We start from the raw sequence: 23,758 nt of genomic DNA, 5'->3' as shown, positions 1-23,758 counted from the left end.
GACAGGGAGAGGGAGAGAGAGAGAGAGAGAGAGAGAGAGAGAGAGAGAGAGAGAGAGAGAGAGAGAGAGAGGGAGAGGGAAAAGGAGAGGGAGGGGAAGAGGGAGAGGGAGAGGGAGAGGGAGAGGGAAAAGGAGAGGGAGGGGAAGAGGGAGAGGAGAGGGAGAAAGAGAGCCAATGGGTGGGGTTGGGCCACACCCTTAATCCCAGCACCAGGGAGGTGGAGACAGGTATATAAGGCAGATGGAGACCGGATCTCAGCTCTTTCAGTCTGAGGTTTCCTAGAGACCGGATCTCATCCTTTCAGCTGAGGACTGGAAAAGATAGGTGAGAGTTGGCTGTGGGTTGCCCCTTGGACTCTCTGAACTTTTGGCATTTGGCGTCTGTGGTATCTGGCTGGGGTTTTTTACTGTTCAAACCATTTAGAACTGGTGCTACAGCTGGTTCCCAGTGTGGGGCAAGAACCCAGGACCCGGACATAAGAGTCTCACTCTGTACCCCAAGAGCTGGCTCTATTCTGAGGCAGCATCTTTGAAGACAGGAGATCAATCAAGGTCCCGGGGTCTACTTGAGACCCAGCTGCAAACATCAGGGCTCTGAGCGGGGCCTAGCCCACAGAATCCTCTGCCACCATGCCCTGTGTGCACTATAAATTTTCCTCTAAACTCAACTACGACATGATCATCTTTGATGGGCTCCAAATCTCCCTCTGCGACTTAAAGAAGCAGATTATGGGCAGAGAAAAGCTGAAAGCTGCCAATAGCGACCTGCGCATCTTCAACGCAGAGACGCAAGAAGAATATACAGATGACAATGCTCCAATTCCTAAGAACTCATCTGTGATTGTCAGAAGAATTCCTAGTGGAGGCGTTAAGTCGGCAAGGAAGACACACGCTCTAAGTGGACCTGGACCAGTGATGGGAACCACACAGGCAACCGATGACTCTTCTGCATCCATTTCTCTGGCCCAGCTCACAGAGACTGCCAATCTGGCTGAAGCCAATGCTTCGGAGGAAGATAAAATCAAAGCGATGATGTGGCAATGTGGCCGAGAATACGACCCAGGCAGTTCCGTGAAGAAACCTCTGGGTCCACCACCTCCATCTTATACCTGTTTTCGTTGTGGTGTCCCTGGTCATCATATTAAGAGTTGCCCAACAAACGGGGATAAGAACCTTGAATCCGGCCGGAGAATCAGAAGGAGCACTGGAATTCCCACCAGTTTTCTGACTGAGGTGAAAGATCCTAACACGAAGGGTGCGATGCTCACCACCTCTGGAAAATACGCAATACCGACCCTAGATGCAGAGGCCTATGCGATCGGGAAGAAAGAGAAGCCACCCTTCTTCCCAGAGAAACCGTCCTTGTCGTCGTTGTCGTCGTCGTCATCTTCAGTAGAAGGAGAAGAAAAAACACCTATCCCGGAGGAGCTCCTGTGCCTCATCTGCAAAGACATCATGGTGGATGCTGCTATCATTCCCTGCTGTGGAAACAGTTACTGTGATGAATGCATTAGGACAGCACTCCTGGAATCAGATGAACATACATGTCCAACATGTCATCAGAACCATGTTTCTCCGGATGCTTTAACTGCCAACAAGTGTTTACGACAGGCTGTTAGTAACTTCGAAAATGGAACTGGCTGTACCAAAGGACCTCGGCAACAGTTCCCTCCACCCCCACCCCCAATACCACCACCAAGACCGCTCCTTCAGAGGAGCCCCCAGCCTCTGGCGCGAACTTTGGTACGGAGACAGCTGGATCCTCTGAGGATCCCAGTGACATCTTCCTCAGCTGTCCCAGCTCCCTCTGTATCTTCGTTAACTTCAAGTCCGGCTCCCTTGGCACCCTCTGTGCCTGGAAGTCCATCTTCTGCCCCAGCTCCGGTACCGGTACCGGATTTGACTGCGACAGTGTCTATCCCAGTCCATTCGGAAAACTCAGACGGCCCTTTCCGGGATTCGGGTGATAAATTATTACCAGCCGCAGCGCTGGAACCAGAGCATTCTAAGGGAGCCTCCTCAGTTGCCACTGGGGCTCTTACTCAGGAAAAGGGTCACGAGGTGCCTGTCCTTGGAACTGCGTCTCGGTTGGCACAGTCCTCATTGCAGGGACAGTGGGTCCCCACAACTGGTCCGGTAAGAAAAAGTGCTGCCCTTCCAGGTGGTGGACCACCACCAGGCTGGGGACATTTCAACCAGCTTGGCCACCTGGTTTCTCCACCGCAGCAAGTCAGAAGAGGGGAAGGAAGTCGTCACAGGAGCACAGAGCGCGGGCCACAGCACAGCCAAAGATCCCAGAGGGCTCAAGGCCCATCCCTCCCAGGAACTCCAGTCTCTGTGCCTGTTCCTCCTGGTGTACCTCCCCCACACTTCTCTCCTGGCTTCCCTCCTGACCAGCCCCAGCCTTCAGGATACAGTGTCCCCCCTGCAGGGTTTCCACCAGCTCCTGCCACTGTATGGAAACCTTGGGTATGGTCGTCAGGAGTGCAGACTGCTCACCCAAACACCATGCCTGCAACACCAACCCGGCTTTTGTCCAGGGAAGAATTCTATAGAGAGCAACGACGACTGAGGGAAGAGGAGAAGAAAAAGTCCAGGCTAGACGAGTTTACCAATGGTTTTCTTAAGGCGTTGACGGGGCATGAAAAGATTCAGAGGAAGCCAGGGCACTCCTTTTCCAGGTCTAAATCTCCCTGTACTGGTTCATCAGATTCCAGAAGTTCATACGCTTCTTCCTCAAAGTCAAGATCTGGCTCCACGCGGTCAAGCTCTTCCTCTGGATCCTCCAGCCGCCCACACTCTGGCTTCTATTCGCCATCACCTCGCTACCCCAGGAGAGGCAGAGGCGAGAGCCGTCATCACGGTTCAGGGGCCAGTTCTCGAGGATATCATGGATCTAGGTCAAGGTCCCCTCCATATAGAGGTTCTCGTTCACGGTCAAGATCTCCTCAGAGAAGGTCCACTCGCCGTGACATCAAAACCTATTAAGGGCAGAGGGTCCACTTTAGAGACCTCTTTGAGAAAGAACGCCCCAGGGAAATGGGAGGGGAATCGCCTACCGATAATGGTACAACAAGTACTACCATGGGTATGCTGTGGGGGCACAGGCTAGACCATCAGCTACCAGAGAAGACTTCTCTCCATAGAGACTTTCACCTCTTAATATCAGAAATTCACCCTTCACAAGAGGGCCCAGAGAAGACTATGCTCCTGGACAACATCATAGACACAGAAACCGAGGCAGCAACTATCCAGGAAAGCCTTCCACGGACAGATAAGTCACAATCCGAAAAGTAACACAAAATCCAAAGTGAAGGAGTGTGGGAATGTTCCAGGAGTCCATGAAGACACAAGCATGAGAGAAAAATGGAAAACGGGGAAAGCAGGAAGAGAGTGAGAGCTTCCTGAGTTCTGAGCTGTTAGAGACTTCCAGCCAATCCAGGGAGTTGCTGGGTGTGGATGACACTAAGGCAGATACACCGTTTGTCCTCCCGAGGAGAGACGATGCTACACACCTGTTGGGGATGAACTGACGGAGGCAGAATCCATCACTTTCAAAGCAGTGTCTGAGAAGGACAAGAGAGAAAAAGATAAACCAAAAGGAAAAAGTGACAAGACCAAAGGGGAAAGGGATATGCCTGCTACAGCCAAGAAGGAAAATGTTTTCAAACCTTCTAAAGGACCCCAAGTGTAGGTGGACGGGGACCGTGAAAACTCTCCTAGGTCTGACGCTCCACTTGAAAAAGCCAAAGAGCGGGCTGCAAAGACTGACTCTATAAAACTCCGATCTTGTAGCTCTATTGGGAGTGATGGCAGGATATGTCCTGTAGACCAATAACTTGGACTGGGTGTCTTGAGGGCAGGATCTGATACTGTCGATTTTAACAAAAAACATTGTTAAAAGAGGGCAACGGAACATGATCCTATCAGCTTGAGGGATGGAAAAATAAAAATAAAAAGTTTCTAAACATCTCATGACCCCAGTGTTTTGTTTGTTTGTTTGTGTTTTCAGTTTTGCTTATTTCCACTCTTTTCTGATACTTTACACATACGGCAAATTCTGCGGTCAACTTTATATCCCAGGCGGCTGCTTCTCCCATTTAACATTTTGCAAAGCATTGCCACAGTGGTATTGTGCCTAATTCGTCAGTCACATCTGCCTTTAGTTCTACCCTTTTTCGAATCCTAGCAGTAGAGCTAGATATCAAAAGATACTTTTTTTTTTTTTTTTAAAGTGTCTTGTGTAGCCTGGTCTCTAACTCCTAGGTAGCTGGGGGTGACTGTGGTGATATCTTGTTTGTGCGCAATCAAAAAGCTTGCCTGAAGATCAGAGGGCTGATCAGTCACAAGTTCAGCATAGAATCCAGGGACTGTTGGTACACACCTCTAATCCAAGAACTTGGGAGGAGGAAGCAGGAAGATCCAGATATCAAGACCACCCTAGCTCTAAGTCATTGAGTCAGTCTAAGAAGAGAGAGAGAGAGAGAGAGGGAGAGAGAGAGAGAGAGAGGGTGGGGGAGGGAGAGTGATAGGGAGGGGAAGAGAGATGGAGAAAGAGAACCAAAGGGTGGGATTGGGCCACTTCCTTAATCCTAGTACCAGGGAGTTGGAGACAGGTATATAAGGCAGATGGAGATCGGATCTCAGCTCATTGAGTCTGAGGATTCCTTGAGTCCGTATCTCACCCTTTCAGGTGAGGATTAGAAAAGATAGCTGAGAGTTGGCTGTGGGTTGCCCCTTGGACGCTTTGAACTTTTGGTATTTGGCGTCCGTGGTATCTGGCTCGGGGTTTTTACTGTTCAAACCATTTAGAACTGGTGCTCCAGTGGTGGCTCACACCTTTAACCCCAGTTCTAGAGAGCTGGAGAAAGAAATATAAGGTCGGTGGCGACAGCATCTCAGTCCAGTCAGTCTGAGTATTCATAGAAATAGGATCTCCCCCTTTCAGCTGTGGAGTTGGCAAGGTGAGTGGTGGCTGTGACTTGCTCCTTTGTCTCTCTGATCTTTCAGTATTTCCTCTGATATCTAGCTCTGGGTTTTTACTATTAAAAGCAACTAGAATTCGAGTTACAGTTGACCTTGAACTTGTACTCCAGAAGTGGAGGCAGGAGGATGAGGACTTCTAGCCCATCCTTGGCTATAGTTATTTGGAGGCTGGCATGGGCTAAATGAGACCTTGTCTCACACACACAAACAAAAGAAGTGAAGTGCACATCAGACAGTGAGCAGGAGCTAGAGGGTGTTGAGCAGTGCTTGCTGCTTTCGCAGAGGCCCTGGGTTCGGTTCCTGCACCCACTGGATGTCTCACAACCATCTCTAAGTCCAGTTCCAGGGTATCTGATGCACTCTTCTGGCCCCCAGGGGTTACTGCATAAAATGGTTGGTACCCACAAACCCATGCAGGCAAACACATACATACACAAATTAAAAATTCAATCTTTTAAAAATTATATTTAAAATTTTTATTTTGTGTAGGGTTAGGCATCATGCCATGTGCTGTGGAGTTCAGAGGACAACTTGTAACAGAAGTTATATGTTTCTACCATTTAAGTCCCAAAGAAGGATGGAACTCATGTCTTAGGCTTGGTGGCAGGCACCTTTAAACCCAGAGCTATCTTACAGGAAAAGTAATAAAGTAATACATCTTTAAAAATAAAGAAGGAGAGAAGAAAGTGGATGTGTGGGCCTGGTGACAAACACTTTTTAGTCCTAGCACCCAGGAAATAGAGGCAGGCAGATCACTGAGTTATGGCCCCCTGGTCAACTTAGTGAGACCCTGTTTCTTTGTGGTTTTTTTCTTTTTTCTTTTTCTCTGGGCTTGGGGAGGTTTTGTTCAAGACAGGGTTTATCTGTGTAGCCCTGGCTCTCCTGGAACTCTCTAGACCAGGCTGGCCTCCAACTCACATAGATCCATCTGCCTCTGGCCCCTGAGTGCTGGCATTAAAGTCATGTGTTACCACTGACCAGCCTGGAGAGTCTTTTTCAATCTACTAAGTTTAATCTATAAATCCTAAAACCTATGACTCCTTCTTGACATAATCCTAGACATAGGCATGCTCAAGCATAATTATCCTACAAGAAACTACTAATATTCATGTAGGCCTGGTTCATGAGCCATCTACTTCAATGTCCTCTCAGCAGGGTTTAGAACCTTCTAGAGTTTAGTAAGCACCTATGTTCTGCACTTTCGATTCTTGATTTCCATCACACTGGTGAGGATGAGCAACTTGAGTAAGATCCTTGAATATTTCCAGAACACCATCTGCAGAGTCCATGGCTGTATCCCTTGGAATATACCCTCACCCCTTCTATTAAAGTCATTTAGAAAATGAGACTTACAGTGGAACTGTCTTTGCCTATTAGGAAGTATTTTCTCACTGGGTAGTTATGCAGACCTGGCCTTTGTTGTGACTTTCTCCTGTTGCCTTTATTCAGGAATGCCCTGTGCTTTTCAGGATGCAGTGGTTAGTTCTAGCCACTGGGTGGCACAAACTCACAGGAGTCCAGTGATAGTCCCTAACTTACACCCCAAAGAGCACTTGTTGTTAAGTGGCACCAAATGAAGGAAGGTTGGGGGAGAACAGATTTATTTAACTCATATTCCAATGTACACATGAAGCTACATTCCCTGGAATCCAGGTCAGATTATTGAATAAGGAAAAGAAAAAGAGATGAAAAAGTGTTGGAATTTCCAGCACTTGGGTAATGATACAGGAAAAGAGCCACAAATTCACGGCCAACCTGCTGAACTACATAGAAAGTTCCATGCCAGTCTGAGCTACAGAGTAGCAATATAAAGATACACAATGGCAGTGTCTCATGTCTTTAATCTTAGCACTTGGGAGGAAAAGGAGGCAGATCTCTGTGAGTATGAGGCCACCCTGCTCAAAAGTTTTAGGAGAGCCAAGGCTACACACAGAGAAACCCTGACATGAGGAGTGTTGATGTTGCTCAGGTCCCAGAAAGCAATCTTCCAACCTCTGGAGTAAATGAAAAGTGATTGTAAATCCCCCTTCCTCAAAAGGGTGGGGCATTCACCTGGAGCTTGACCCATTCCTCTGTGGTAAACCTCTTCACACAGCTGTCTTCCACGTGCCAGGAATCGGGCTCTGCAGAGAACACAGCACAGCAGAATCTCTCCACTCTGAGTGCACAGACATAGGAACACACAGCTCCAGGTCTGTGGACTTGGATGAATTTGCATGTGTACTTTATCTTCTCCTGCTCCTCACAGAAGTGAGTGACAGGCAGCTGTTGGATGCACTTCTCTATTTCACTCTTTAGATGATCAAGATCGCTCCTCTCTGCTTCAAAACCAATGAATTGCTGTTTTTTCCCATCTAAACCAATGAACAAATATCCCCCGTCAGTGTTTGCAAATGCAGAAACAGTTTTAGGGAGAATCTCTATAGTCTTTTCTTTAGGGTACATTTTAACTCTGCATGTTTTGATTTAGGGAAATAGAATGGCTCCTCCAGAGTCAACTTTTCCTTGTTAAAAAACTTATCAAGATGTCCTAGTTTTAATTCCTCAGAGTCAAATGATCCATGCAAACATTGTCTTGAACTTGATCTCAGTTTAGCATCCTTCATGGCTTTGAGGACCCGAACTACATCAGGTGCTTTCAGTTGAAATGAGGATGGCAAACTTCTCCTATAAAAATTGGTTTTTAATGTAAGGACACGTTGACCGGAGATATCACCGACCCATGGTCTCACAAAAATAAAAAAGTAGCCTTTGTTCTGCCTGTAGTGTAGGTATTTATGAGGAAATGAAAGAATATCACCAAAATTATTTTCCAGATCCAGCCCTATTCCATCTCTGGTCAAGCTGTAATTGGAATTCTTTTTTTTTTTGTCTGTGGATTTTATTTTATTCAAGTCAGTAAAATCAAGTGCAATGTACTGAGTTGACTACTAGCCAGGGGGCAGGCACTTAAAAGACATCAGAGACTGCTGGCTGAAGAATGCTCAGGTGGTTTAGGGAGTTGCGGGCTTTAAAAAGGAAAAGGATCATGGTACACTGCAAGATAAAGGCAGAAAACATGACATCTCAGCTGCTCAGATCACTTGAGGGCAAGGACTTGAAAGCTTGATAGGAGCAAGCTGAGGGTGATGCCATGTTGAGAGAGAGCAGAAAGGCTGGGCATGGTGCTAAGAAGCTGAACTCTGACCTTCTAGACAGTGCATAGCCCATAGAAGTTTTGAGCCCAGGAGTGATCAAGTGTCTGGTAACTGGCTTCAGCAGCAGCATGCAAGGACCAAGGAAGACTTGCAGCTGTCTCAGTATCAGTAGCCCAGTGGGCAGATAGCCTGGGGACAAGCAGTTGTGGGGGAGGGCAGCACTGATTTCTGTAGAAACTTCTGGAAGACAGGATGGTCAATTGGCAGAGCTTAAGAAAGTAACGGAATGATACCTTACCTTAAGTTTCAGGGGTGGGCAGTAACATTTAAGTAGGAAATTGAAGAATCAAATCTTGGAGAGGGCAGGAGGAACAGGCTCGATTTAGTGCAGTCTTGGGCCATGAAAGGGTGGGGGCAGGGAATCTGTTTTGTAAACCGGACCTAAAGTTGCAAAGAGGTTAATGAATTTACATGCCTGGGTTTGTGGCTTACTTGTCCTGTTTGTTTTTGAAGGATTGTGTCTGAGACACATGCTTAAAAAAGGTGAATTATGAACCATTGAAAATTTTTTGTTTTAATTTTATTTTATAATTTAATTTAATTTTACATATCAGCCACGGATTCTTTTGTCCTCCCCCCTCCGGCCCTCCAACTTCCTCCCAGCCCACCCCGGATAGCCATCTCCTCCAGGGTAAAGACTCCCCTGGGGATTGAGTTCAACCTGGTAGATTCAGTACAGGCAGGTCCAGTCCCCTCCTTCCAGGCTGAGCCAAGTGTCCCTGCATAAGCCCCAGGTTCCAAACAGCCAGCCCATGCACTGAGGACAGGTCTTGGTCCCACTGCCTGGATGCCTCCCAAAGAGTGTAAGTCCACTTTCCCATGGTGGGCAGCATAATTCAGGCTATACAGCTAGGCCCCCACTTTCCCTCTCATCCCTTCAGCCCTTTGTCCCGGGAAAGGAGGCTGAGTTGCCTCTTTAGTTCTTCAATTTCCTTCTCTTGCTCTATTATCTTCATCTGCAATGTGAGATTAACATTTCCAGTTGTCTGGAAAAGTTCACTCTGCAGCAGCTGAAGAGCAGACGGTCTCTGTGATGCATTAATCCCAGTTAGGAGCTGGATATACTTGGCTTGTACCGGACACCTCTTACTAAGGGATTCGGGTATCCGACCAGTCCTTATGCCTGTTAAGACTGTTGCTCGCTCCATGTCTGTCCCGAATGGCTGAAAGAGCTCGAGCAGGATCACACCCAGGCTATACATATCTGACTTGGCATCATACTCGGATCCTTCCAACTGTTCGGGTGACGCATACAGACAGGTCCCCACTCTGGACGTATGTGTCGGCATTCCCTTTCCATTTCTGCTGGTCCAGCCTGAGCTCTTCTGTATGATGTCTGCACAGGCCAGACCAAAGTCTCCTATTTTTACTTGCTGATCAGGGCCATGAAGAAAAATATTTCTAGGCTTCAGATCTCTGTGGACAATGCCCATGTTATGCATGTAAAAGACACCTTCCACCAATTCTTGAAATATTTTTGTTGCAACACTGGCCATGACGGAGGGACAGGCAGCTTCATCCACATACTCCCGGCTCCGCTTTTTCCTCTCAGCTATCCAGTCCCTCAGGGACAACTCACACAGCTGCACCTGGATGTGCAGCATCAGGTGGTACCGAACCTCTGTCTGCTCCAGCAGGTTCACATTGCCTTCAGAGGACTCATCCGTGGATGTAGAATTCCCTTCCAAGTCTGAGTTATGCCCCAGTGGCAGCTGATGCTTGACAACTGGTCTGATAGACAAATCGGTCGAGCCATTTTCTTGGAGCTCAGTGGACGATTCAAATTCACTGCTGTTGCTGATCACTAACTCAGCAGTGCGGCTCACCAAGTTGTTATTCTCGTTTTTAATGTCAGATTCACCAAAAGGTTTCTCTTTTTCTGAGGTGTGTTCAGCAAAGATAATGGATGAGCTGCTTTCATTGTCTTTAATATCACCTTGATCTCTGTCCCCTTCATGCTCCGACAGTACTTCAAGAGAGGGCAGTTGAATGGGAACTATGTCTTGTGGCCGAACCACACGAACAAGTTCTAGCCATGAAGCGTGATAGCCAACAATGTTGGGGTGTCGGAGACCTGCCAGAACCTTTGCTTCTCGTAGCTCCTTCATACAGTCTGTTTTAGTTGCACTCTTAATCAGGATTTTCTTAATTGCATAATGCTGACGGTCTATTTTGTTCTGGACCTTGTATACTCTTCCATATCCTCCCTTTCCTAAGAAGGCAAGCTCTTCAAATTCATTTAAGTAGCGTGAGGTTTGTGCATAGTCCATCTCCTGATCAACAACAATGGTCATTTTCCAAGCACTCGTTTCGTGTTCCAAGTTAATTCTTTCCTTTAGAACAAACAGAGCCAATACAGTAGGACCTACCCAGTGAGAACCAGCACTTCACAGTACCTCTCCAGGCAAGCCTTTGAGAGAAATTGGCTTTGTGGAATCAATATATAGCCACTGTGAGTCCTTGAAAAGAAGTACTATACTAAAAACGCCACTGTAACACTTCCTGAAGTAAGGGGAAGTATCCAAAACAGCACTACTGTTTAACACTTCCTGAAGTAAGGCTAAGTATCCAAAACAGCACTACTGTATAACACTTCCTGAAGTGAAGGGAAGTATCCAAAACAGTACTACTGTATAGCACTTCCGGAAGTGAGGTGAACTATACTAAAAGCCTCTACTGTAACACTTTTTGAAGTACACTGAATATTTTCTGTGAAACTCGGACTCCAGGTTAGTTATAAACCCCAGCCAAATACCTGTTTTTACTCAGGGATTCTTTTCTAAGTGGGGCCAGGAATGTTAACTTCAAGTGGCTGTTTTCTGACTCAGGCAGAAACGTGCAGCAAATCACCTTGCAGGAGTCATTTTTTTTTTTTTTTTTTTTTTTTTTTTTTTTTTTTTTTTTTTTAGGTTTTTAGGTTTTTTCCAGAGTTTCTCCCTGCAGTTTTAGTGCCTGTCCTGGATCTCCCTCTGTAGGCCAGGCTGCCCCTCGAACTCACAGAGATCCACCTAGCTCTTCCTCCCAAGTGCTGGGATTAAAGGCTTGCAACCTCACCCCCCAGAATTTATTGGCAACTTTTAGGAGGAGGAAAAGGGAGATTTAGATGTAGATTTAGATTTAATTTTAGATTTAGATTTAGATCTGTATTAGAATGGGCTAGGATGCACTGGTGAAGGAGATAGGGGAGAAGGGAGAATAAAGGAAGGAGAAAAGGAAAAGGGGACAGGGGTATTTCTCCAGGAGGAACAAGGGACATCCTCTGGATAGAGGGTAGACACACATGGCACATAGGCAAAATGTTTATAGAGGTGATGGGGGAAAACCCCGTGTTAGGGTGAGGTGTTTAATTTTATTTCTTCTTTTTTATTAAAAAATATTTTTATTCATTTAACATACAAACCATGGATTCTCCCTCTCATCCCTCCTCCTGTTCCCTCCCAGCCTTCCCCTCCTTGACCCTTCCCCCATGCTGAACTCCAACAAATGAAGGCCTCCCCTCCCATGGCGGGGCAGAAAAGCCTGCCATACACAGTTGAGCCAGGACTAAGTCTCTTCCTCCTGCATCAAGGTTAAGTAAGGCCTCTGGCCATAGGTAATGGGCTCCAGAAAGCCCACTCATGCACCAGGGATAGATCCTAATCCCACTGCCAAGGGCCCCTCAAACAGACCAAACTATACAACTGTCTTCCTATTTTCAGAGGGCCTAGTCTGATCCCATGTAGGTTCCAGAGCTGTTGGTCTCAAGTTGGTGAGTTCCTATGAGCTAGGTTCAGTTGTCTCTGTAGATGTCCTAATCATGATCTTGATGACCCCCACCCCTTTTTGCTAAAATAATCCCTCTCTCCTCTCTTCACCTGGACACCCAGAGCTCGGCCTGGTGGTTGGCTGTGAATCTCTGCATCTGCTTCCTCCAGTTATTGGATGAAGGCTCTATGATGACAGTTAGGGTATTCACCAACCTGTTTACCAGTGTAGTCCAGCTCAGGCACCCTCTTTATTTCTAGTAGTCTATCGGTGGTTGTCCTTGTGGATTCCTGGGAATTTCCCTAGCACCAGGTTTCTCCCTTACCCCATAATGTCTCCCTCTATCAAGATATTCCTTTCCTTGCTCTTCCATTCCTACTCTGCCCCAGACCAACCATGGTGTTCCCTCATGTTCTCATCCTCCATCACCTCTTCTCTTCCCCCACCGCATCCTCAGTTTATTCATGGAGATCTCTTCTGTTTCCCCTTCCCAAATCGATCCCTGCATCCCTCTTAGGGTGTTCCTTGTTTCCTAGCTCTTCTGGAGTTTTACAGGTGGGTAATACTTCACTGAGTATATGTACGAAATTTTCTTGATTCATTCTTTGGTTGTGGGGCATCTAGGCTGTTTCCAGCTTCTGGCTATTAGGAATAATGCTGCTATGAACATAGTTGAATAAGTGTCCTTGTGGTATCATTGAGCATCACTTGGGTATATGCCCAAGAGTGGTATCATTGGCTCTTGAGGTAGATTGATTCCCAATTTTCTAAGGAGTCATCATACTGATTTCCACTGTGGCTCTACAAGTTTGTACTCCCACCTGCAGAGCAGGAGTGTTCCCCTTGCTCCACACCCTGTCCAACAATAGCTGTCATCAGTGTTTTTGATTTTAGTCTTTGGTTCACAGAAACTGACTTCACCAATTTGCCGGGAATGCTGGCTTTCATCTAATTACCAGAAATCTTCCTATAGTCTAATTTGAGCTCATTTCTCACTACTTGGATTGGCTTTTGGAGTGTGGGGAACTGGAGTTTCCTTTGAACCTAACACTGTACAGAAATACACAGGGGCCTAACACCCTCCAGTTCCCAACAGAGCATGGACCAGAATGTTATGTCACTGTTGGTCCCTCAAGAGCCAAGTGATGTATATTCTGTCCAGTCCTCTGCCAAAGGAAGCAAAGTGTAAAAGGGAATTTGTAATAGACAAGTGTGGAGGTACTGTCTGTAGCATGAAACTTAACATGTCTTATTAACAAAAACAAACCTGGAGCCAGGTATTGAGTTAAAGCTGGAAGATCAGAGAAGCAGAACAAGCCACAGCCACCACACCTTGCCAGTTCCTCAGCTGATCCTGTTGCCTCAGACTGGATGCCTCTCAGCTGAACTGTGCTGCTCAAAAGCCTAAAAGCATTTAAATACCACCCCTTAAATATGTTTCTGCTTTCTGCTATCACTTCCTGGGATTAAAGTCTCTTGTTACCCTGCCTGGCTGTTTCCAGTGTATCATTGAACTCACAGAGATCCAGGTGCATCTCTCCCTCTGGAAGGTTATAATTAAAGGCATGTGTGCCACCATTTTCTGGCCTCTATATCTAGTGGCTGTTCTGTTCTCTGGCCCCAGATAAGTTTATTAGGGTACACAATATTTTGGGGAGCACAATATCACGACAACTGTCGACACTGACTGTATTCTGCTCAAAGTATTCCTCTACAAAGTAAGTGGATAAACCTTGAAAAGAGAAGAAAGGTCTAAAGACAGGTTCAGTGAATGAAAAAACGAACTTAAAAGAGGACATGACTGCTCCTAGGTATGGTGGAAGAGAAGATTTACAGTAGATGGGAGGGAGAAAAAAAGCCAGAAGCTTCTGGAAGGGTCCAGAGAGAACATGACTGTCAGACTGAGCTAGGAGAGTCAGGAGGCAAGAGGCCAGGAGGTCAGGAGACCAAGAGGCTAAAAGGGCAAAAGGGCTGAACTAGTCCACATGGCTGGGTTACACAGGAATCAGGGAAGCTGGAGGAAAGGAAGCCCAGCCAGTTCTTTTTTCTGACTTTTTTTCCAGTTCTTTTTTCTGACTTTGTGACTGACTTGGACTCTGAGGATTGATTGAGAAGAAGCTAGGAGGACAGAGGAGAGAGAAGAGGGGAAGGGAAAGAGAGAAGGAGAAGGTTAACTGGAGAGACTTGAGACACACACACCACAAGCACTGGCACCTCTTTTTGCAGATGCTTCCTCTAGAGGCTGCTCCTCCCTGGTTCTGCCAGTGTCTCCACCCTCTTCCCCTTCCTCCCTGACAACCCCAAAGCCCAGATCATTGGCTTGCCCTGGCCCTAGTGCTAGCCCTAGGACCTTCCATTCCTAGGAAGAGGGAGGGTGCATTGGTGCTCACAAGGCTCTTGACTTGGAGTGGAGGAGGCTCACTGTCTGGGTTCACTGCCTCACTCTCCTAAGATTCCTCCTCCCCACCTCCAGACATGCTGAGTACAGAGGGGGATTTCTGTCTTTGCTCACTCTCTGGGCATAGATCAGAATATCCTCCCTCATGCTCTGCATATGGTTTCTTCTTAGTTGCTTCCTGCCTCCCTGGGAAAGCCCCACCTTCCTGTTCTTTCTTAAATTAGAGATGAAAGGAAAGACTCTTAAGGCCTGTGAAGCAATGTCCTCAGATCTGGCCTGGTGGTGACAGGAGATGAAGCTCAGCACATGTGGATGAGCCCTGGTTCTGGAGGACTAGGCTGGAGGGACAGTGGGATTCTGGGCTGCACTTCTAGCAAGCAGCAGAGTCAGGAGTGGGGTTTGGGGGGCGCTCCCAGACAAAGCGATTCACAGCAGAGATGCCTCAGTAAGCTGAACATTTCTGGGGCCCTTGCCTTTCCAAGGCTGTTGTTTCTTAGGAAGAATAGCATAGGAGAGGCTGCCGGTGGGTGGAGCATGAGCATAGCACATTAGGAAAATGTCAAGAAATCTGAATATTTTGCCCAGTTCATATGTGCTCAAAACCACAATCAGTTTCTTAAGGCTGGTTTTCAACATAACAAATTTGGGAAGTATTACTATAACAAAATGGCAGGAGGGGTGATCACTTTAGATAGCCCTGGGAATCCCTTAGAAACTTGTCTCCCAAGATGGGCTTTAAGATAATGTGAGCACCCAGAGGGCATCTCACCTATTTGCATTTCCAGTGGAGCAGTACTGAATGTCTTAAGCCCTGGGCTGAAGTGACTCCAGGGGCATTAACAGGGCCACCTGCTCTTTTGAGTAAAGGGACAGCCCTGCTGCCCTGGAAATGCCAGTTGCAGTGGCTATGAAAAGGTCTGGTTACCCAGCTATGAGCCTGTGTTTCATTCTGACCAATAGAAAACGCCTTGGGCGCCTTCTGGCTTCCTCTATGCAATTTCACTTCCTGGACTGAGGGTGGGGTAGAGAGAGACAAGCAGTTCTCAAGTTTGCAGTAAGACACCAGAGCTGAGGCAGAAGCAGTCTGCTCAACAGGGGGCTGACTGGGAGCAGGCATGAGCCCTGCACTTCAAACAAAGCAGCTAGGCAACCTCAGTGCTCATGGGTAAGTGACCACTTCATTCCAGCCTCCTCAAGCTCCAACCCCTCCTGCCTTTTCTGTCCTTCACTTCCATCCCCTGGTACAGTTAGAGTCTCTGGGATCATATGGGGACATCAGCACAAACATTGTCTCTCAGGGGAACTTGGTAAGTTTATGTTTCTATTAGGACTCTTGGCTCCTTGGAGTCTTCATAACCCGTTTTGACAAAGTCCAGGCTGTGGAGGACTAGGGCACCTGGTGAGCTGAGGGTGCCAGCAAATGCCTTTGTTTGCTTGGGGAGGAGGGAGGAGGGCTTAAGAGTCCAGGAAGAGAGCTCAGGTTCTGCTTGGTCTGAGCCTGTACTAGTGAGGCAGACAGCAGAGGGTGTGAGTGGATCAGGCTCCTGCTGCTTGCTCTCCAGAGCCCCTTGAGGCTTCCCCATTCACAGGGAGACCTGATCCTGTGGGAAGTTGGGTAAACATGTCCACCAGGCAGGCAGGAACAGCATTCTAGATGAGAAAGGAAGTAAGTGCACTGGAGCCCAGAAAGCTTACAATGCTCTCCAGACCAAATGCAAAGCACCTCAGAGGAGCACAGAGTGCTTGCTGCATGTCTCTTTCTTCTCCAAGAGGCAGCTCCTGCTCCTGTCCCAGTGTGTTTTCCTGCCAGTCTGAGCCCTGGCATCTGAATGCCATGGTCTTCCCTTCTGAGGACAGCTAACAAGACACCTTAAATGCCAAGTCCAAGTCTCAGGGAATTTTTTCCAGTCAACACTGCAATTTCGGAGTGGGGGCAGGGAATCTGTTTTGTAAACCAGACCTAAAGTTGCAAAGAGGTTAATGAATTTACATGCCTGGGTTTGTGGCTTACTTATCCTGTTTGTTTTTGAAGGATCGTGTCCGAGACACATGCTTAAAAAAGGTGAATTATGAACCATTGAAAATGTTTTGTTTTAATTTTATTTTATAATTTAATTTAATTTTACATATCAGCCACGGATTCTTTTGTCCTCCCCCCTCCGGCCCTCCAACTTCCTCCCAGCCCACCCCGGATAGCCATCTCCTCCAGGGTAAAGACTCCCCTGGGGATTGAGTTCAACCTGGTAGATTCAGTCCAGGCAGGTCCAGTCCCCTCCTTCCAGGCTGAGCCAAGTGTCCCTGCATAAGCCCCAGGTTCCAAACAGCCAGCCCATGCACTGAGGACAGGTCTTGGTCCCACTGCCTGGATGCCTCCCAAAGAGTGTAAATCCACTTTCCCATGGTGGGCAGCATAATTCAGGCTATACAGCTAGGCCCCCACTTTCCCTCTCATCCCTTCAGCCCTTGGTCCTGGGAAAGGAGGCTGAGTTGCCTCTTTAGTTCTTCAATTTCCTTCTCTTGCTCTATTATCTTCATCTGCAATGTGAGATTAACATTTCCAGTTGTCTGGAAAAGTTCACTCTGCAGCAGCTGAAGAGCAGACGGTCTCTGTGATGCATTCCTCCCAGTTAGGAGCTGGATATACTTGGCTTGTACCGGACCCCTCTTACTAAGGGATTCGGGTATCCGACCAGTCCTTATGCCTGTTAAGACTGTTGCTCGCTCCATGTCTGTCCCGAATGGCTGAAAGAGCTCGAGCAGGATCACACCCAGGCTATACATATCTGACTTGGCATCATACTCGGATCCTTCCAACTGTTCGGGTGACGCATACAGACAGGTCCCCACTCTGGACGTATGTGTCGGCATTCCCTTTCCATTTCTGCTGGTCCAGCCTGAGCTCTTCTGTATGATGTCTGCACAGGCCAGACCAAAGTCTCCTATTTTTACTTGCTGATCAGGGCCATGAAGAAAAATATTTCTAGGCTTCAGATCTCTGTGGACAATGCCCATGTTATGCATGTAAAAGACACCTTCCAGCAATTCTTGAAATATTTTTGTTGCAACACTGGCCATGACGGAGGGACAGGCAGCTTCATCCACATACTCCCGGCTCCGCTTGTTCCTCTCGGCTATCCAGTCCCTCAGGGACAGCTCACACAGCTGCAACTGGATGTGCAGCATCAGGTGGTACCGAACCTCTGTCTGCTCCAGCAGGTTCAAATTGCCTTCAGAGGACTCATCCGTGGATGTAGAATTCCCTTCCAAGTCTGAGTTATGCCCCAGTGGCAGCTGATGCTTGACAACTGGTCTGATAGACAAATCGGTCGAGTCATTTTCTTGGAGCTCAGTGGACGATTCAAATTCACTGCTGTTGCTGATCACTAAATCAGCAGTGCGGCTCACCAAGTTGTTATTCTCGTTTTTAATGTCAGATTCACCAAAAGGTTTCTCTTTTTCTGAGGTGTGTTCAGCAAAGATAATGGATGAGCTGCTTTCATTGTCTTTAATATCACCTTGATCTCTGTCCCCTTCATGCTCCGACAGTACTTCAAGAGAGGGCAGTTGAATGGGAACTCTGTCTTGTGGCAGAACCACACGAACAAGTTCTAGCCATGAAGCGTGATAGCCAACAATGTTGGGGTGTCGGAGACCTGCCAGAACCTTTGCTTCTCGTAGCTCCTTCATACAGTCTGTTTTAGTTGCACTCTTAATCAGGATTTTCTTAATTGCATAATGCTGACGGTCTATTTTGTTCTGGACCTTGTATACTCTTCCATATCCTCCCTTTCCTAAGAAGGCAAGCTCTTCAAATTCATTTAAGTAGCGTGAGGTTTGTGCATAGTCCATCTCCTGATCAACAACAATGGTCATTTTCCAAGCACTCGTTTCGTGTTCCAAGTTAATTCTTTCCTTTAGAACAAACAGAGCCAATACAGTAGGACCTACCCAGTGAGAACCAGCACTTCACAGTACCTCTCCAGGCAAGCCTTTGAGAGAAATTGGCTTTGTGGAATCAATATATAGCCACTGTGAGTCCTTGAAAAGAAGTACTATACTAAAAACGCCACTGTAACACTTCCTGAAGTAAGGGGAGGTATCCAAAACAGCACTACTGTTTAACACTTCCTGAAGTAAGGCTAAGTATCCAAAACAGCACTACTGTATAACACTTCCTGAAGTGAAGGGAAGTATCCAAAACAGTACTACTGTATAGCACTTCCGGAAGTGAGGTGAACTATACTAAAAGCCTCTACTGTAACACTTTTTGAAGTACACTGAATATTTTCTGTGAAACTCGGACTCCAGGTTAGTTATAAACCCCAGCCAAATACCTGTTTTTACTCAGGGATTCTTTTCTAAGTGGGGCCAGGAATGTTAACTTCAAGTGGCTGTTTTCTGACTCAGGCAGAAACGTGCAGCAAATCACCTTGCAGGAGTCATTTTTTTTTTTTTTTTTTTTTTTTTTTTTTTTAGGTTTTTAGGTTTTTTCCAGAGTTTCTCCCTGCAGTTTTAGTGCCTGTCCTGGATCTCCCTCTGTAGGCCAGGCTGCCCCTCGAACTCACAGAGATCCACCTAGCTCTTCCTCCCAAGTGCTGGGATTAAAGGCTTGCAACCTCACCCCCCAGAATTTATGGGCAACTTTTAGGAGGAGGAAAAGGGAGATTTAGATGTAGATTTAGATTTAATTTTAGATTTAGATTTAGATCTGTATTAGAATGGGCTAGGATGCACTGGTGAAGGAGATAGGGGAGAAGGGAGAATAAAGGAAGGAGAAAAGGAAAAGGGGACAGGGGTATTTCTCCAGGAGGAACAAGGGACATCCTCTGGATAGAGGGTAGACACACATGGCACATAGGCAAAATGTTTATAGAGGTGATGGGGGAAAACCCCGTGTTAGGGTGAGGTGTTTAATTTTATTTCTTCTTTTTTATTAAAAAATATTTTTATTCATTTAACATACAAACCATGGATTCTCCCTCTCATCCCTCCTCCTGTTCCCTCCCAGCCTTCCCCTCCTTGACCCTTCCCCCATGCTGAACTCCAACAAATGAAGGCCTCCCCTCCCATGGTGGGGCAGAAAAGCCTGCTATACACAGTTGAGCCAGGACTAAGTCTCTTCCTCCTGCATCAAGGTTAAGCAAGGCCTCTGGCCATAGGTAATGGGCTCCAGAAAGCCCACTCATGCACCAGGGATAGATCCTAATCCCACTGCCAAGGGCCCCTCAAACAGACCAAACTATACAACTGTCTTCCTATTTTCAGAGGGCCTAGTCTGATCCCATGTAGGTTCCAGAGCTGTTGGTCTCAAGTTGGTGAGTTCCTATGAGCTAGGTTCAGTTGTCTCTGTAGATGTCCTAATCATGATCTTGATGACCCCCACCCCTTTTTGCTAAAATAATCCCTCTCTCCTCTCTTCACCTGGACACCCAGAGCTCGGCCTGGTGGTTGGCTGTGAATCTCTGCATCTGCTTCCTCCAGTTATTGGATGAAGGCTCTATGATGACAGTTAGGGTATTCACCAACCTGTTTACCAGTGTAGTCCAGCTCAGGCACCCTCTTTATTTCTAGTAGTCTATCGGTGGTCGTCCTTGTGCATTCCTGGAAATTTCCCTAGCACCAGGTTTCTCCCTTACCCCATAATGTCTCCCTCTATCAAGATATTTCTTTCCTTGCTCTTCCATTCCTACTCTGCCCCAGACCAACCATGGTGTTCCCTCATGTTCTCATCCTCCATCACCTCTTCTCTTCCCCCACCGCATCCTCAGTTTATTCATGGAGATCTCTTCTGTTTCCCCTTCCCAAATCGATCCCTGCATCCCTCTTAGGGTGTTCCTTGTTTCCTAGCTCTTCTGGAGTTTTACAGGTGGGTAATACTTCACTGAGTATATGTACGAAATTTTCTTGATTCATTCTTTGGTTGTGGGGCATCTAGGCTGTTTCCAGCTTCTGGCTATTAGGAATAATGCTGCTATGAACATAGTTGAATAAGTGTCCTTGTGGTATCATTGAGCATCACTTGGGTATATGCCCAAGAGTGGTATCATTGGCTCTTGAGGTAGATTGATTCCCAATTTTCTAAGGAGTCATCATACTGATTTCCAATGTGGCTCTACAAGTTTGTACTCCCACCTGCAGAGCAGGAGTGTTCCCCTTGCTCCACACCCTGTCCAACAATAGCTGTCATCAGTGTTTTTGATTTTAGTCTTTGGTTCACAGAAACTGACTTCACCAATTTGCCGGGAATGCTGGCTTTCATCTAATTACCAGAAATCTTCCTATAGTCTAATTTGAGCTCATTTCTCACTACTTGGATTGGCTTTTGGAGTGTGGGGAACTGGAGTTTCCTTTGAACCTAACACTGTACAGAAATACACAGGGGCCTAACACCCTCCAGTTCCCAACAGAGCATGGACCAGAATGTTATGTCACTGTTGGTCCCTCAAGAGCCAAGTGATGTATATTCTGTCCAGTCCTCTGCCAAAGGAAGCAAAGTGTAAAAAGGAATTTGTAATAGACAAGTGTGGAGGTACTGTCTGTAGCATGAAACTTAACATGTCTTATTAACAAAAACAAACCTGGAGCCAGGTATTGAGTTAAAGCTGGAAGATCAGAGAAGCAGAACAAGCCACAGCCAGCACACCTTGCCAGTTCCTCAGCTGATCCTGTTGCCTCAGACTGGATGCCTCTCAGCTGAACTGTGCTGCTCAAAAGCCTAAAAGCATTTAAATACCACCCCTTAAATACGTTTCTGCTTTCTGCTATCACTTCCTGGGATTAAAGTCTCTTGTTACCCTGCCTGGCTGTTTCCAGTGTATCATTGAACTCACAGAGATCCAGGTGCATCTCTCCCTCTGGAATGTTATAATTAAAGGCATGTGTGCCACCATTTTCTGGCCTCTATATCTAGTGGCTGTTCTGTTCTCTGACCCCAGATAAGTTTATTAGGGTACACAATATTTTGGGGAGCACAATATCACGACAGCTGTCGACACTGTATTCTGCTCAAAGTATTCCTCTACAAAGTAAGTGGATAAACCTTGAAAAGAGAAGAAAGATCTAAAGACAGGTTCAGTGAATGAAAAAAAGAACTTAAAAGAGGTCATGACTGCTCCTAGGTATGGTGGAAGAGAAGGTTTACAGTAGATGGGAGGGAGAAAAAAGCCAGAAGCTTCTGGAAGGGTCCAGAGAGGACATGACTGGCAGACTGAGCTAGGAGAGTCAGGAGGCAAGAGGCCAGGAGGTCAGGAGACCAAGAGGCTAAAAGGGCAAAAGGGCTGAAATAGTCAACATGGCTGGGTTACATAGGAATCAGGGAAGCTGGAGGAAAGGAAGCCCAGCCCGGTCCCTGGGTTAGAGTATATTGGAGTAGTGGGCAGGGTATTCCAGTCAAGAGGATGCTGTAGCAGGTAGGGACTGAGGGATGTTGGGAGAACCTGGAAGCCAGATTTCATGTGCTAATAGGTACCTCAGTTAGCCAGGTTTGAGACTGAACAACCATGAGCACTATGGGGTGAGGCAGAGGCTGTAACATGTTCCAAGGGACTAAGGAAAATACAAAACAATAAAGAAGGTTGGAATCCATCAGCATTCTTTCCTACAGCTCATCTTCTCCATCCTCCTCTTCTTTACCCTCATCCTCATCTCTCCATCCTCCATCCTCCTCCTCATCTTCTCTTTCACATCCCTCTTCATCCACATCAGGAACCTAGGATTTCCTCAGGGGCTTAGGCCAAACACCATCTTCAAGAAACCCTTCTGTGTCAGGTGCACCTGCATGGGAGTGGTCTAAACCCTGGAGCAGCTCTCCAGATGTTCACTCTGCCTCTCCCTGGTCTCTTTGCTCTGTTTGACTTGCACTCTTCCTCATATCCCTTCCAGATTTCCTTTGGATTCCTTGGACTCTAAATGTGGACCCACAGGGATTCAGATTCAACTCCTCAGAGAGAATTTTGTTTTTGAAACAATGTTACATGGTTTTGACAATCCAGTTTCTGTAGCTTTGTTTCTGGTGAAATCACATGTCATCTCTTCTCCCGGACCCGATCCAGTGAGGACACTTGTAGATGGCTGACATCCGGGGCTTGGAGATGACTAGTGGTCTATTCTGAAACAATGGTTGGCAGAGTTTGCTCTGCCTTCGAGCTCTCCTGGACGACTGGGTACATCCTTGAGCCTGGGCATCGCACTCTGGACTTTGTCAGGCTCTTCTACAGTTTCCTGAAATCCTAACCTGAAGTCTCTTCCACACCATGAGCTGTGGAGTTCTTTTTTCTGACTTTGTGACTGACTTGGACTCTGAGGATTGATTGAGAAGAAGCTAGGAGGACAGAGGAGAGAGAAGAGGGGAAGGGAAAGAGAGAAGGAGAAGGTTAACTGGAGAGACTTGAGACACACACACCACAAGCACTGGCACCTCTTTTTCCAGATGCTTCCTCTAGAGGCTGCTCCTCCCTGGTTCTGCCAGTGTCTCCACCCTCTTCCCCTTCCTCCCTGACAACCCCAAAGCCCAGATCATTGGCTTTCCCTGGCCCTAGTGCTAGCCCTAGGACCTTCCATTCCTAGGAAGAGGGAGGGTGCATTGGTGCTCACAAGGCTCTTGACTTGGAGTGGAGGAGGCTCACTGTCTGGGTTCACTGCCTCACTCTCCTAAGATTCCTCCTTCCCACCTCCAGACATGCTGAGTACAGAGGGGGATTTATGTCTTTGCTCACACTCTGGGCATAGATCAGAATATCCTCCATCATGTTCTCCATGTGGTTTCTTCTTATTTGTTTCCTGCCTCCCTGGGAAAGCCCCACCTTCCTGTTCTTTCTTAAAACAGAGATTAAAGAATAGACTCTTAAGGCCTGTGAAGCAATGTCCTCAGATCTGGCCTGGTGGTGACAGGAGATGAAGCTCAGCACATGTGGATGAGCCCTGGTTCTGGAGGACTAGGCTGGAGGGACAGTGGGATTCTGGGCTGCACTTCTAGCAAGCAGCAGAGTCAGGAGTGGGGTTTCGGGGGCGCTCCCAGACAAAGCGATTCACAGCAGAGTTGCCTCAGTAAGCTGAACATTTCTGGGGCCCTTGCCTTTCCAAGGCTGTTGTTTCTTAGGAAGAATAGCATAGGAGAGGCTGCAGGTGGGCAGAGCATGAGCATAGCACATTAGGAAAATGTCAAGAAATCTGAATATTTTGCTCAGTTCATATGTGCTCAAAACCGCAATCAGTTTCATAAGGCTGGTTTTCAACATAACAAATTTGGGAAGTATTACTATATCAAAATGGCAGGAGGGGTGATCACTTTAGATAGCCCTGGGAATCCCATAGAAACTTGTCTCCCAAGATGGGCTTTAAGATCCTGGGAGCACCCAGAGGGCATCTCACCTATTTGCATTTCCAGTGGAGCAGTACTGAATGTCTTAAGCCCTGGGCTGAAGTGACTCCAGGG

At 47.0% G+C, this 23,758-nt stretch overlaps 4 pseudogenes; 1 reads left to right on the top strand and 3 right to left on the bottom strand.

The window, feature by feature from the left end:
- Positions 1-482: 482 nt before the first annotated feature.
- Positions 483-3,843, top strand: LOC143274483 (E3 ubiquitin-protein ligase RBBP6 pseudogene; annotated as a pseudogene).
- Positions 3,844-7,017: 3,174 nt separating this feature from the next.
- On the bottom strand, positions 7,018-7,592 carry LOC102915644 (schlafen family member 2 pseudogene; annotated as a pseudogene).
- A 1,375-nt stretch (positions 7,593-8,967) lies between these two features.
- On the bottom strand, positions 8,968-10,492 carry LOC143266963 (eukaryotic translation initiation factor 2-alpha kinase 1 pseudogene; annotated as a pseudogene).
- Positions 10,493-16,689: 6,197 nt separating this feature from the next.
- LOC143266962 (eukaryotic translation initiation factor 2-alpha kinase 1 pseudogene) lies at positions 16,690-18,213 on the bottom strand (annotated as a pseudogene).
- Positions 18,214-23,758: the final 5,545 nt, after the last annotated feature.

This window comes from Peromyscus maniculatus, chromosome 8 (assembly GCF_049852395.1).
Source record: "Peromyscus maniculatus bairdii isolate BWxNUB_F1_BW_parent chromosome 8, HU_Pman_BW_mat_3.1, whole genome shotgun sequence".
NCBI classification, from domain to species: Eukaryota; Metazoa; Chordata; class Mammalia; order Rodentia; family Cricetidae; genus Peromyscus; species Peromyscus maniculatus.
Note: the sequence above shows the minus strand (reverse complement) of the source record. Positions and strands in the feature narration are given on the sequence as shown.